The following is a 14782-nucleotide window of genomic DNA, read 5'->3' on the forward strand; positions in this document are numbered from 1 at the left end:
CCACACTAATTTGAAACTGTAAAGTAAGAATTTTAAATTCATCTTTCTGTGACTTGGCATTTGCAACTTCTACATAATTTGACTCATGTTGAGCTACATGAAAGAACTTGGTGCAATAGCACTACATAGCAAAATATCAGGCTGAGATGCTCTGAAATTTTCTCTGTACCTTTCAAGGCTGCATTTTTCTATAGTGCGCTGTTAGGCATCCTATCATCATCCTTTCTTTGAAATGTCACCCTTGTTCTGTCAAAGGCTCCTGTCAGTGTGTCTGATGAGCTTTGCAAGTGTCTGACAGGAGGCTGTCAGAAGAAAACACGATATAGGGAGATGCCTTTTGTCTCTAAGGGGAGAAGATGGTGATTTTTGGACAGCATAGATCAGCTGAACAAATGCTAGATGGGTTCACCAGCTTCTTGAAAGGATGAAGATAATGCCAGGAGGTTGAGCCATTTCCCTGTCTCGATGCCCTCCTGCCCTCCTCTCTACAAATTCTTCATTGAGTACCTCCTGATAAGCTCTTTAGATCACCCTATGGCTGACAGATTGGTGCCCCCTCAACTAGCCATTTGTCTAACTATGCTAACTGCCTTCTCCATAGCTATACAGGCAAACAGGAAAGGGATACCATGAATGAAGCTGATGCAGAGCACAAAAAGAACTTGATTTTTAGTAGAGAAAATGAGCAGCTGTGCTGTTTGTCATGCCTTCCAAAAGTAAGGCCTTACTACTAGCTTGACAAAAAGATGTCAAGATGAAATCAGTCAAAATCCCTGTGTCCTCCATGCTTTGCTTCTCATTAATTCTGATAAGTAGAAGTAGCATAGGAGTCAAAGCTCTACAACCTTCAGGAGGTCACTGGGAGAAAGACTCGGCACTACAGCTGAGCCAGAGCTCTGGCCTAGTCTTTCTCTGTTTCTTGGGCTACTCTCTCATCTCCTTGTCTGGTAGTTGTTCTGTTTTTCACACAGCAGAAGAGTGGGGCTCAGTTCTCATGGGGGTCATATTGTTCTTCTCATTAATAAGAAAATAAATATTCAAGGACTAATTTAAATATCCCACACTTTCCCAAGGTGAACCAATTCTAAGATGGCCCCATGTGTCTATTTTGACTTTAGTACACAGCTCTTGTTGGCGTCTTCCCCTCTCATTTTGGAAGTATGTTGCAGCTACAATGTTGTCACACTTACATAGAAGCAGAGTCTACCACCTGTTTATTGAACAGGAGGATGGGGCAACAAAATTCTTCTACTGAAGAACAGGCCTGGAGAGTTGGCTTATCAATTGAGAGCACATGTTGCCCATATAGAGGACCTGGGTTCAATTCCCAGTACCCACATAAAGGTTCATAGCCATCTGTAACTCCAGTCGCAGTGTATCCTCTTCTGACCCATACCAGGCATGCACATGATGCAGACACATACACAAAGGCCAAAAGCAGGTATGCACAAAATAATAAAATAAATAAATCTTTAGGATATTAAGAGAGAAAAAGAAATTACCTGGGAGGACACACCAGGAAAAAAGAAGAGCATTTGTAATGTTCAAATAGTTGAAATAGGCTACAATTCCATCATGACTTTAAAGCACAAGACAGGAGAAAATGCTATTATTAAATGTGATGTCCTCATCTCTCCACACCAGCAAGACAATTCAAAATCAAGACACAGGGTATGATTTTCCCAGCAATTGGAAGTAGCACCTGGGCTCAAGCTTCACCCAATAACATTAGAGAAATCAAACAAACAAACAAACCTGCCAGGAGTGATATGCAAATGTGGCATTTCTAATTAAGTATAAATAATACTGTTACTGCTGTAGAAGAAGAGAACTTGGGCCAAAATCTAACCATTAGGTGTGTATTGCTCTGCTACAGATGGCATGGTAGAGAAGGAATCATTTCTTGAGCATCTTCCATGTTGATGATTAAATACAAGATGAGAGAAATGTGGCATAACAAAAAAGATTGGTTCATTTACCACCTCTAGCATTCTGCCCAAGAAAAGTGATTGTGTCTAGAAAATGACATAAGTTCTGACATACACGCTATCAGGGCTGGATTGCCTTATTATGTATGAATCCAAGAGTAATCAATCCCTTAGGTTAATCTGGAAAGCTAAATCAAATACTACAAGGGACCTTTCGATTAGGAACAAAGTCAGAAATGAGCACAACACAAACATACTAAGGAGAGGCAATTAAATACAAACAAGCACATTGCAGTTTCCTCCAAAGAAGTATAATTAATTCCAAATAGATTGCTTTGGGATTGTTTGGATTAAGTGTGGCATCCTTGAAAGTTTGGTGATTTTGTGCCCTTTCACCTCCCAAGATCCAGAGTTTGCATTGTTATAGGTTATCAGATTGTCGCAGAGGTTCTGGGACATTTTTCCTACTGTGGTTTTGTGTAAGACTGGGAATCACAACAGTTGGGAATGGAATGCTGAAAGAGTAATTATTAAAGGTGGAAGGAACCTGGCTGATTAAGAAATCCTACACAAGTAGCAGAACTAATGCCATCTTACAATGTACACATTGAGCTACATAGCCAAGCAACATAAACTTTCATTCTTGCTCACAAAGCAGTTTTGAGCATGCATCAGGCTGTGCAAACACAGTCAGCAAATGGTCTCTGCAAGAGTTAACTCAACACCTTTCTCTTTCTAATTTTGCCCTATGGCCAGAAATAGCCTTTATTTACTGCTGTTAACTTTGCTCAGAATGGAATGTCACCTCCCAGGAGGCACACTCTGGAGATTTCACCTATGTCTTATTCATAAAGTTTTCTATTTACAAAAACAAAACTCAAATATCTAAACAAGGAACCATGCTGCATATCCAATGAGATGAAAATGAAAGGAAGGTAATGACAATAACTGTCACAGAGATCCACTAGGAAAGCAGAGAATAGTGACCATTGACTTTCTTGGTGACCTAACCAGCCTTAGCAAACACCTAGAGGCTCAATTACACCAAGAAGTTGACAGAGTTAAGAATCACCTGTCAAATGTGTGGACATAGGTCTAGCCTGGGTGCAGACATCCTGACTTACTTGGTCCGATACAAGCTGGAAGAAGTTGTTTACAATGCTGAGTCTTACTGGACTGAATTTTTTGTAGCTGGCATTCTCTGTGAGAGAAAACAGTTTCTTCTCATCAGAGCTGGTCTCTCAGTTCACTCTGTGTTGCCGTGACAGGCCTAGGAAGTCAAGGGGCATGATGGCAAACATCTCATGAAGGCTGGAGCCCTCAACATCACAAAACGGCAGAAAGAAGGGGGAGAGTGAGATAGGACTGACTGGATTTATAACAATCTTGCTTTCAGGATGCCTGATTTGCTAATGATAATGGCTTTAATCCATCCACATCATGAGAAAATACCCACATCCAAGTCCATTGTATTGGGAATCACACTTCAAATACGTTTTGGAAACCAACACGCAAAACATAGCAGCCTGTCCTTAGTAAAACTGTGACATAAAGAAGTGACTTTTCCATACGGCAGCCACAAGATACAAGTCAAACAAATAGTAAACTAACCAACTCACAGTCCTACACCTCCAATGTCAGTATCCCTTCTTTGTTGTTTCTTCAGGCCTATGCTTAGTGAGCAACTTGATTACTCAAATCTAGTCGCCTTTAGCAGGAATGTGAAGAAAAAAAACAGTAGTTTGCTGGAATTTTATCAAGTCTTTCTGGAAATGTTTTTTAATCTCAGCATGAAGATTTCAGCTGTAGCAAAAAAAAATCGCTGAATTCAAGAGACAGAAATCTGGAGTAAGAGCTTTGTTTCATGAAATACTTCTTGCCATCAACGTGGCAAACGGGATTGTCTGGGGCAGAGTTGGAATTGGACCATTCACAGCCATGGGCTACTGTGTTGAACTTCAAAGTAGTAGTCGTCCACTGAAATTTCCTGCAAAGGTATCAGATAATGAATAATATGGGCTTTGCAGAGAATATGGTGTTTGTTTGAAGTACTATTCTATATACACAGAAAAGTAGCAGTAAGTAAGATAGTCGATGATGCTGGTTTGTTCTAATAAACCATTTTTATAGATATAGGCAGTGAATTAGTTTTGGCCTCTTGATTATCATTTGCTGATTCCTGCTTTATTTAAATGAACAGGATACACCAATTATTCAGCTGCCCCAGATAAGAGATTCAACTGTCAGATGCTTAGGAACAATATACTTTTTCTTAACACTGTGTTAAGATGTAGTGATTGGTGTAATAAAGAGTTGGACGTTCAACAGCCAGGCAAGGAGAAGAGGTGGGGTTTTCAGGAAGAAAAAAGGCAGATTTACCACTGAGACAGACAAAAAACAGAAGTTGTGAGATGGAAGGAAGGTAATGCCACATGGAAGAATGCAGATTAATATAGATTGTTACTGTAAGCTATAAGAGCTAGCAGGGAGCAAGGCTAAGGTAAGGCCACGCTTTCATAATAAACAATGAGTCTCGGTGTCATTATTTGTGAGCTGGCAGTCCCAAAGAGAAAATACTGCTGAGTGTGTGTGTGTGTGTGTGTGTGTGTGTGTGTGTGTGTAAGCACATGTGAATGTATATTCGTACATTATTCAATGACATGGATGCATGCTCAGAAATCATTTCTTGGATGTATTATGCCCTTGTAGAGACATAGAATATATCTGCACAGACTACAGTTATGATGGCACCAGATGCTCACACTCATATGTGATCCATCATCCATGAAATGTCATTAGGCAGTACATGCCTACATAATCATATCCAACCTACAATATTCATTAATATACATTTACATATTCTATATGTACATAAATAGAATTTGTTGATAGGACTCAGAATGATAATCTCTTCTATATATACTTATTTAGCTAAGCCAAAACTATTTCCCAGAGTGCCCTTCTTGTACACTAGTTTAGCATGGGGCACAAAAGACATTTGTATGAGATCTGGAAAGAGATAGGCCCTTGCATTGGTCTACAGTAGTCAACAAACTCTCCAGTTTAGCATGGCCCAGTAGTGGCTCAACCCCCAGACTCAGACTGAGCCCTCAAACTAGACCTCATCAATCAAGTTCTTCAAATGCTGGCCAGGCTCATGTGCAGTTCCTGGGTAGAAGGATTCCATCTTCTTCTGTAGGAGGCTATTCACACCAATGAAGTTGTAGGCTTAGAGGGAGTGAGTGGGAGGGTGATGCAGGCTCTAACTCACTTTGCTGGTTCCTCTCATTCTTGCTCTCTCCAGCATCCACCCGTCTCTTAACCCTTATTAGCACTTGCTCCAGACCCACACAGATGTAATGTATAATGCCATATACGGCTGTTTATATAATCAGTCACCCACTTTTAATAGCCAGAGCCATCTTGATTTTCTGATGAAACCTTAACTGGAATACCCCAACATAAGCAATTTCCCACTTAAAGAAGACATACAGGGTTATTAATAATCCAAAAAGTACTAGTTTTTTAAAGCACTATAATTATGATGAAACTTATTTTTCTTTTCTGAAGGTCACACAATTTCTTTCAACCCCAGGAATCTGTGAATGCTAGATTCTGTAATGATGATGACCTTTTGCTCACAAGGAAGAGACCTGACTTTGTTTTTCTCTCCTACAGGATCAATGATGCACATTAGTGGGATGAGTAGCTAGGGGACCAGTGTAGCAATATATTGCCCCCTAACTAAGCAAAGCCATCTGGCCTTTAGAGAAATTGAACCCACATTATTGACCTCAATTAACACTGGAATTTAATCAGTTGAAGAAATAACATCTGTAATTAATGCAATTGCCTCTTCGAAGTCCCTACAAACTGAAATATTGCACCCATATTTGCTATCCAAAGCCCCAAAGCTCATTCTTCTAGTCATGATGTGATGAAAGCTATGAATCATAGTACGGTCACAGTAATTTGAATGATTGGCAGTGATTACATTTTCTAATTCATTGTAGTTCTTTTCTCAAACCTGTATGTTAGAGAAAAAGATAACTTGCAGAGAAATAAGTGACATTGTTGCTTATTAATGAAAACTCAATCTGTTTCATCTCCTCACAAACCCCAATGCCCTGTATTCCTTCTGAGTTCCTTTCAGAAGAGGCACATTCTTTGGTCATAATTTTACATTTATACAATAAATTAAATTTCTTATAAAATTATGTTAAAATGATATTCAAATTTCATTCATCTGAGGGACCTGCAAGTCACATGGCTTTGTGCTTTATGTTATTCTCAATTTCCACTTTGATGTCAATAAGAAGGAAAACGGATGCCTTATTAAACTACATAATTGCTTCAGTTGGACATAGCTGTTTGTCTTCTAGACTCAAAGCATTGACTCCAAATGACTTTCAACAAATATCACTTGCATATACTTCATTTGTGCTTGTTTCTGCTGCCCTATAGACAATCCCAGACAAGAACTAAATTGTAATGACTACAAGTCACAAGAGAAAGATTGCACATTGTCTTTTAAGTTATATTTTTCTGTCTTAGCTCATATGATGCTGTATGTCTTTATTGAAACCCAAAGTGCTTCCATTTGAAAAACTTTGTGAGATCCATTGGTAGCTATAGATAAATGGGAGGTAATCTTCATAGTGTCTGCAGTAGTATGGTTTACCTGTCAACTGCTTAGATTTTAGAGTTGGGATGCTCATAGTGTGGTATTCTGATAATGTATCCCCTAAAAAGGTCAGATCATAAACACTAAAACCTGTAAATATAAAAAGGGGATCTTTGCAAGATGTTAGTAAGTTCAATATACTAAAGTTGGTAAGTTGTCCACTAACTCTGTGGACCTAAATATAGTCACGTGCCTTTCTAAGAGAGATGGAGAGAAGATAAAGATGGAGGGAGAGACTGGAGTGATACGCCAGAATCCAAAAAATGTCAAAAGCCAAATTCTAGAAAAAGCATTAAACAGACTCTCCACTATGCCTCCAGGAGGGAATGCAGTCTTGCCAATACTCTTATTTGGAACCTATTTTAGCTTCTAGAATATTGAAATAATGAATCTGTCTTTCCAAGTCATCAAGTTGATAGCAGTATGTATTTTTAATCTACAGGAAATAAATGCACACATTTTATATATGATGTAACACCCAAGATGACAGATAGATCCATCCAACCCCAGGATAGCAGATCCAACTGAAAAAAACAGACACATCTTTCATTAGGAAAGATGAAGCAAAAGATTTTTTATGTTAATTTCTTGATCAGATACTCAAAGAAGAAAGCATCCTAAATCTTCTTGGTTCAAAATTCTCTAGCCAATAAAACACTTTGTGGTCAAACAGTATTTGAGAATGCAATGACAATGATGGGTATCAGATGCAATAACATAATAGACATTTGCTTTTCTCTTCTCATGCATAGTATCAAAGCAATACTCTTGATCCTATGGACACTGGAAAGGACTCTCTAAACAAAACCCCAGATATATGGAAAACAACAACAATAATTTAAAATGGTACTACTTGAAACTAAAAGGTTTCTATACAGAAAAAGACACCATCATTTTACTGAAGAGATAGTCTACAGAATGGGAAAATATACATACTGCCTGACAGAGGGTTAGTAGTTAGAATACAAAAAAAAAAACATTAAAAAACCTAACCACCAAGAAAGTTTTAACTGATTATATTATACTCAGCCAAAGGAAAAATAGCAATAAGCAAGAGTTGGAGAAGTATAATGACATGGACACTTATTGAGAAACTTTACAAAGGTCTAGCTTAGTGAAATAAGACGTGAATATGTTAAGTATTGTTACAAGACAGGTAATGAGTGATGGGAAGTTACCATGGAGCAGAGTGTGAGGAACATATAAAGCGGTAAAAGATGGACAGGGAAGTACTGACAACTGGAGAGGATTAGAAACAACATGCAAAATACACAAGTTAAAGTGATAAATTAACAGACATAAAAGTATACTTCCAGACGGAAAGCTAACCGCTATCCAATCTAATATATGAGACAGTTAAGTGAGACAAAGTCTATACCATACAGAAAAAGTATTGCATAAACTATTATATAATGATAAAGCTAGATTCTTATACTAGACCAGCACATACAAATCAGGGAACTCACCTGCTTAAAACTTAAAGTCCCTTGCATCTGATTGCAAAATACCAATATGGTATATGTGAAATTTAAAAGTTGCAGTAACAAATACATTGATAAATATGTAAAAATATATTCAATGTGGGAAATTTTAAATTACATTGTTTGGCATGGGATCAATGAAACATATAGAGTTAATTGTGGATCTAGATAGTCTGACTAATATAAAGTATATATAAAATTTATAAAGGTACATAATTTGATAATAAAAACCTTGTCTTTAGTCACCTAGCTTGACTAGATAGGCGGCCCCACAGAAATTCATGATACATTCTCCAGTGCAAAAACATGAAAACAGCCTTTATAATACTATCAGGTGTATAATATTGAAATCCCAGAAGAAAGGTACACTTCTAGCTAGAAAATGTAATAATTTCAAGTGATCTTCACGTTACAGTGGAAATGAAAAACATTAAATTCATGCAAATCTACAATGAGTAATAAGAAAATGTCACAAATCCTGACTACTTATACAACCTTATAAAGAGGCTGAGAGGAGGAAGTGTTGGAGTGTATATATGGTGGTCTACTGACAAATCAGCTGAATATATAGAAAATCATTTCAACTGACAAGGCAAAAGCACTTGAAAATAGTTAGCAATTGCCCATAATTTAAAAAAAAAACTACCTCTGTCATCAATTTAGAGGTAAACAATTAACTTCATTTGGTAAAGAGTATTTACATAAACCTTATTTTAATGCGCACAGATCAGCACAACTCTCGGCTTTCATCAGAGAGCTCTGTCCAAGGTAGATGGCAGTCTACTTTATTTCTCTGCTGCTGTGAGAAAACCCTGACTGAAGCAGGGTTACGGGTTACAGGTAACAATCCGTCATCTAGGAAAGCTGAGGGAAGAACTGAAGGTAGGACCTGAAGGTAGCAAGCTTATTGGCTTGCTTTCACACTCAGTTTGCTTTCTTGCAATGCAAGACTGCTCAGGGGTGGTACTGCTCAAAGTGTTCCAGGCTCTGCCATATCCATAATTAAGCAAGGATATGTCCCAAAGATAAACCCATAGGACAGTCTGATGGATGCAGCTTCTCAATTGAAGTCCCCTCTTCCCAGATGACTCTAGTCTATGATAAGTTTAAGAAAAAACTAAGCAGCAGAGACACACAGCTTGTCAAAATGAAGAGAAAAGAGACTGGAGTGTTTATCCCTATATAGGACATCTATATCATCTCTCTTCCTCCTGAGGATGAGGGATCATCACGGAAGAGTGGGTATGAAGATTATAAGAGCCAGTAGATAATTACATACATCAAAACAGCACTTTTTAGACAGGTTATAGATGAGCTGTATACAAGAACTAATAGCATCTATGACTGCATGTCAAAGATCTGCACACAGTCAGATAAAATTCCTATTGGCACTTGGTGGATATTCGGGTTGGTGTGTGTGGTGCGGGGAGTCAGTTTTCTTCAGAGACGCTGTCACTGAGAGTCTACCCATGGTCCAGTACCCATGTACATACCAGTAGTGCAATGTGAACTTATAGGAGTTCTTTGCTTGTTTTCAATTTTTAATTCATTATATGCATGGGTGCTTTGATTACATGTATGTCTATGTGCTGACTTTACACCAGGTGTATAGGCCAGAAGAGGGCGTTAAATAACCTGAGACTAGGGTTATAGATGATTGTTAATCATCATGTGAGTCCTGGTAATTTGAAAAAGTAAACAGTACTCTTAACCACTGATATTTCCCTCCAGGAACTTGCAAGGTGGTTCTTCTTCTCCCTCTGACTTGTCTTTGGTTTTAGAAGAGCAAATTAAATTGGAAGGGAAACTGATGGGGACATATAGGGGGAGAATTAGAGAAGGAATATATTTGATCTAAACACATTATATTCTTTTATAGAATTCTCAAACAATTTCTTTAGAGGCAAGAAAATACTTCCCCATAAATAGAGGTTCAGGACCTACAGGAACACTGATACATACACACACACATACACACACACACACATACACACACACACACACAAGTTTTGATCAAATCCAACTTCAGTCCTTCTACTTCATCTTCTTCTAATCCTCCCAACTTCACCTACTCTTCTCTTACTGAGTCCAATCCATGTTTGCCAATGTGTTCATGGTTATAGGACCATCTACTGGACCATGGGAAACTTACTTGGTATAGCAACCCAGAAGCAGAAGCAAGGTCTAACAGCAACACTTGCAAACTGTTGCAATGAAACAGAAAGAAGGAATACTTACCAAACATTTTACAAAGGAAGAATTGCCCTGATATAGAGACCAGATAGATATACACCAAAGTTACAAAAGAAATTTCTGATGAATATTGACATGAAAATTCTCAATAAAGCATTTGAGAGGATATGGAAAAAAGGCACCCTTATCCATTGCTGGTGGGAATGCAAATTAATGCAGCCATTATGGAAATCATTTTGGAGGTTGCTCAAAAAATTAAGTGGAAGAACTACCACATAACTTAGCTTTTTTACTGCCACAGAGATATTTGTATACACATGTTTATTGCTGCTCTATTTACTATAGCAAGGAAATGAAACCAACATAGTTTTCCATCAACAAATGCATAGATAATGAAAATCTGTGTGTGTATGTATGTATATATATATATATGTAAATATATATAATGTAATGCTACTGAACTCTATAGAAAAATGAAATCAGAGGTTTCAGGAAAATGAATGAAGTCAGAATGCATAATTAAGCAAGGTCATCCAACCTCAGAAAAATGCATATTCTCCCGCATGTACAAATCCTATAATATAATGTATACATAGACATAATGTGACATGTGAAAGGGAGAATGAGAAAATATTAAGTGAAAGGAAAGACAAAATGACTCGAGTTGTGAAAGAAGAGTTAAAGTTAGTTGTCTTAGTGGTTTTAACTCTGTCATGGATAATTTAAATTTTTATTTGTGGAAAAGTGCCTAAAAAAGTAACTGATAGTAAATATGTAAAACCTAAAGTAAAGACCCACAGGTTCAGAATGGCAATTCAAACTGCATAGAAAGTCATTGCAATGTATAGATTTTGGGTCTGAAAGAGAGCATGTTTGAGTGGCTGTGTTAATGTAGCCATATGATATTTCTTGTTTGCAAGATCTTTAAAATATTCTCAACACAATACTAACAGACAAAATTCATGAATACATTAAAAAAGATCGTATCTCATAACAAGGTTACTTTCACTCCAGAGACGCAAACTTGATTCAACATATACCAATCAAAAAATTATATAAGCCATATAGTGAGACTTCAGCACATACATTTTACCATTTTCTTGATAAATGCAGAAAAGATGTTTTACAAGGTTCAACCTGTCAGCATAAGAAAATCTGAAGAACTTAGAATTTTAAAGAAACATAGCAAAAGCTATAAATGACCAACCAATGGCCAACATTAAACTAAGTGCAGAAAATTGAGAGCATTTCCTCTAAAATATGAGGAAAAGATACAGGTGCCTACTCTCTCTACTCTTATTCAGTAGTGAACTCAAAATCATAGTTAAAGGAATAATACAAGACACAAAAAAGGTTAGAAATACAATTAAGAATGGAAGAAAACAAACTACTGCAGATGTGACACTGCTAAAATGATTCCTCAAACTTTACAAGAAAGCATTTAGATCTGAAGCATGCTTCTCTATGGATGTAGGGTATAAAATCAACACACAAAGATCAGCAAATAAAAAAATAAGTTAAGAAATCTGTCCTAATGACAATAATTTCAACAAGAGTGTGTAAGAATAAAATCAACCAACGCAGTGAATGACCTCCGAGATGGATAACTTTAAACACTGAATAAAGTAATCTGACAAGTTTATAAATGTGAAATCATCAACCATGCTCCTAGACTAGCAAAATTAATACCAGAGCCATGCTGTTGTGGAATACATAACTCACACATTTAATTACCAATATTGGGGGAAGGCAAGACAAATTTTGAGTTTTATGTCAGTTGGTCTATAGAGTTCAAAGTCAGCTGACATAGTTAAATCCTGTATCAGAACACATACACACACACACACACACACACACAAACACTTTTGTATTACCCAAATAATCTACAACTCAATACAATACTCATTCTTCAATGTCATTTTTCAATGAACAAGAAATATCAATCAATCTTAAAACTCATATGGAAAAAAGGCCACTAATAGTCAAAGTATCCTGAGGTACTATAGTGCCTGACCTCAAATTATACCACACAGCCATAGCTGGCACAAAAAAATACATATTTAAACAAATAGGACAAAAACAAAGAACCAGAAATAAAGGCATATGTGAGTCGACCAGTTGTCCCTTTCTTATTTATATTTTTATATGGCAATGGGTACCTATTTGTTTAAAAAGGATCAAGAATGCACCCTGGAGGAAAGATAGTCTGTTCCACACATGATGCTTGCAACACTGGATATCCATCTTCAGGAAAATGTTAATTAGATTCCCATCTTTCATCTACCAAAAATCAGTCCAAAATTGATCAACGATTTAATTTAAAACCTGAAGCAATAAACCACATAGAAGAAGGCAGTTTACAGTATCAGCATAAGCAAAAACTTTCTGGATCAGACTCTAGCAACACAGGAAATAACCCAAAGAATTGACAGATGAAATTTCATGACACTAAAAACAACACAGGAAATGACCCAAAGAATTGACAGATGAGATTTCATGACACTTTGTTCCACTCCTTCCATACAACAAAGGAGACTATCAGCAAAGTGAAAAAACCTACAGAATGGAGAAAAATTTCTTTGTCATGTATACATCAGATAAGATATTAATATCTAGAGCATATAAAGAGCTGTAAAATTTAAACAACATAACCCTCTTGGAAAAGAAATAAACAGGCTAATGAATTGAAAAGATAGTTCTCAAAAGAATAACCATAAACAACTAACAAATATTTTTAAAGTGTGCATAGCCAGGGAGATGGCTTAGCAGGTAAGGGCACTTGACACAAAGCCTGATTACTTGAACTTGATTCACAGAAGGCATTTGGAGAACTAACTTCCATAAGTCATCCCTCCTCTCTTATACATATGTATTATTGCACACATGTGCAAACACACACACACACTCTCTCTCTCTCTTAAAAATTGTGCAAATGCCTTAGCTCTAAGGGAAATTAAATTACATTGAGGTTTAATTGAAAATTAAAACTACATTGAGATTTCATCTTACTCCAGTCAAAAGGGCTATTATGAAGAAAACAAGTACAACAGATGTCTATTAGTAGATGAATGGATAATGGAAATGTGATACATACACACAACGGAATTTACTTAGCCTCAGTAAAAAGGAAAAAAGGGAAATGTGCATTTAAATTGATGGGTCTGGAAATTATTATTTTAAATACTATTAACCAAGAACCAAGGAAGGAAAATGACAAGTACTGCATGTTCTATTTCATGTAAGTATCCTATTTTTAATTTTTATTCATATGGGTGCCATGAAACTAGAAACTGCATCAGATAGGAAGAGGAAGGTGGCAGAATACATGTGACATGTAAGTAGAAATGTACTAAGGCAGAGGGATACAAGTTGGGGAACAGGAAATTGTAGAGAGAATCAGGGAAGGAGAAACCACTGAAGTAAAGTTATGTATAAAAATGGCTCAACAAAATCAATTACTTTGTATACTAATTATAAAGTTGAGTACTCTAGAAAAGTCCTAAAAATAGCAACCAGGTTCCTGTAGACCCTAGGATCAACATACATAAATTGATAACATGTCTGCATTCAAACAATTCACATATGGATAACAAGATTAAGATAAGCATGCGATAGGGATTGAAATCACTGAGAAACAGACCAAGCAAGTAAGCAAAGGGAAGCAAAGGGTCTGTAGTCTGAGAATCAGGAAATGCTGATTAGAAGAATTCAAAAAAGAAAAAAAAAACGCACCTTTTTTGGTTTTTTGTATGTTTGGTTTTTTTGTTGTTGTTGTTTTGTTTTAAAGTTACAACACAGAAGATCCCCCATGAAGCAGTTTGAAATAGTGTAATGTTATTCTTATCAAAGTCACAGCAAGGTATTTTATAGACATGGGCCATCTTATAATTAAATGTCTAAATTTAGGGACTCAAATAGCTAAATAACCTTGACAAAGTAGAATGTAGAGAAATTACACAAGATTAAATAAAACTTGATAGCATTGATTTTGGTGGAAAATGAAGTCAATGGAACCAAATAGAGAACTTACACACACATGAATATGCTCAACTAATGTTTGACAAATATACAATTAAATAAAATAAATTAGCATAGCATTTGTGTCATAAAAGCTGTACTTGGAGGATGGATGATATTTAGTAAGGAGAGAGAATGGAGAAAAAGGGGAGACACCCAGGGTCAGCCAGCCAGATATGTAGTAGGACATACAGAATGAAAGAAAGGTAAAAAGTCCTGGAGCAAAATGTAGAAGAAGAGGTTAATTTAAGTTACAAGAGCTAGTGGGACATGCCTAAACTAAGGCCAAGTATTCATAACTAATAATGTCTCCATGTCTTGATTTGGGAACTGATTGATAGCCCAAGAAAAAGCCTGCTACAGTATACATTTTTCCACAGTGTACAAAGTATTCGATTATATCCAAAATACATTGAGAAATATTTAAAATTTATTTGCATATCAAACTATATACATATACATCTATGTATATATATATT

The sequence above is a fragment of the Mesocricetus auratus genome, unplaced genomic scaffold (genome assembly GCF_017639785.1).
Source record: "Mesocricetus auratus isolate SY011 unplaced genomic scaffold, BCM_Maur_2.0 Super-Scaffold_100026, whole genome shotgun sequence".
Lineage (NCBI taxonomy): Eukaryota > Metazoa > Chordata > Mammalia > Rodentia > Cricetidae > Mesocricetus > Mesocricetus auratus.